The sequence below is a fragment of the Charadrius vociferus genome, unplaced genomic scaffold, assembly GCF_000708025.1.
Source record: "Charadrius vociferus isolate BGI_N301 unplaced genomic scaffold, ASM70802v2 scaffold430, whole genome shotgun sequence".
Classification (NCBI taxonomy): Eukaryota; Metazoa; Chordata; class Aves; order Charadriiformes; family Charadriidae; genus Charadrius; species Charadrius vociferus.
In genome coordinates this window covers 1273032-1274206 of record NW_009646541.1, presented here as the reverse complement: position 1 = coordinate 1274206, position 1175 = coordinate 1273032, and positions in this window count along the sequence as shown.

Genomic DNA, 1175 nt, shown 5'->3' with positions numbered 1-1175 from the left:
GGGGGCAGCCCCATGGCCACCCCATGGCGTCGGGCTGCCGAGGGGCGAGGGCAGCTCTTCCCCTCTCACAAACCATCCTAATTTGTTTATTCCCCCGCAGTAATTACACTAAACGCTCGCTCCTCACAGTGCGGCAATTATTTATAAAAAGCAGCTTTCTGCTGCTTATACATATTTAGTGGCCTGGCTATGCGGGTGCAGCAGGAGCGGGCTGGCGTGGGGCACCGCGCGGGGGACAGGACCGGGAGACATCACACCCTCCTCCAGCCAGGGATGAGGACACATTCGGGTGGAGGAACTTCCTGCAAGAAGATCCTCAGGCTCTGACGGAGGAGACACCAGCCCCAGTGCACAGGGAGCCAACTCGTACCCAAGCTGTCTCTTCCCGACGTGGGTAAACAACACCTCAAGCAATAGGTTCCAATCACAACTGGGGCTTTAAAGCATTCTCCTCACACTGGCAGTACTTTCTTTAGACCGGACTCTTAAACATGCTTCCCCCCTGCTCCCCGTCACGTCAAGCCATGTCTAATTAAGAGAGCAAAACCTGGGCTACATGCAGGAGCATAAGCACATAGTTTCCAGAGGACGGTTGTACTTCAGAGGAACAGACAGAGACGACAGGGTCAGTGGTGACCCAACCCTTGGAAGGGATGCTCTCAGCTTGCTCCGTAACACCGCATCTGCTAGCTGCCTCCTCCGGGTCACCTTCCTTCCAGGGTTTTCTCTCTTGCCTCCACCCCAGCTCCATGTCCATCCAACACCAACAGCGTCCCACACCACAAACGTCGAGGAGCGCCGTGACAGAGCTTCACTCGACTCACCAGAACCAACACCAGCAGTTCCCACTGCTGCCGTATATTAATAGCAACTTCCTCTTCACTGCTTTTCTGGTTTTAGAAATACATATCTCTTAAATCCAAAATCATGCGGTAAAGGGGGACGCAAGAGTTGTAGATCCTCGGCTGGTTGCGTGCTGCTTTCTTGTGACACCCACATCCCACAACTACACAAATTTGGCAACTGTGCCAAAGGGAACATCGGGCAGGAGGAGAGTTCAGCAAGCCCCAGGAGTTGAGTTAGCCCCATCCAAAAAATTACTAAGTAGTGAAATCCCCCAGAACCAAGTGATCTACCAGGGGAAGTCACTCTGAAATGTCACTGTTACAATAATT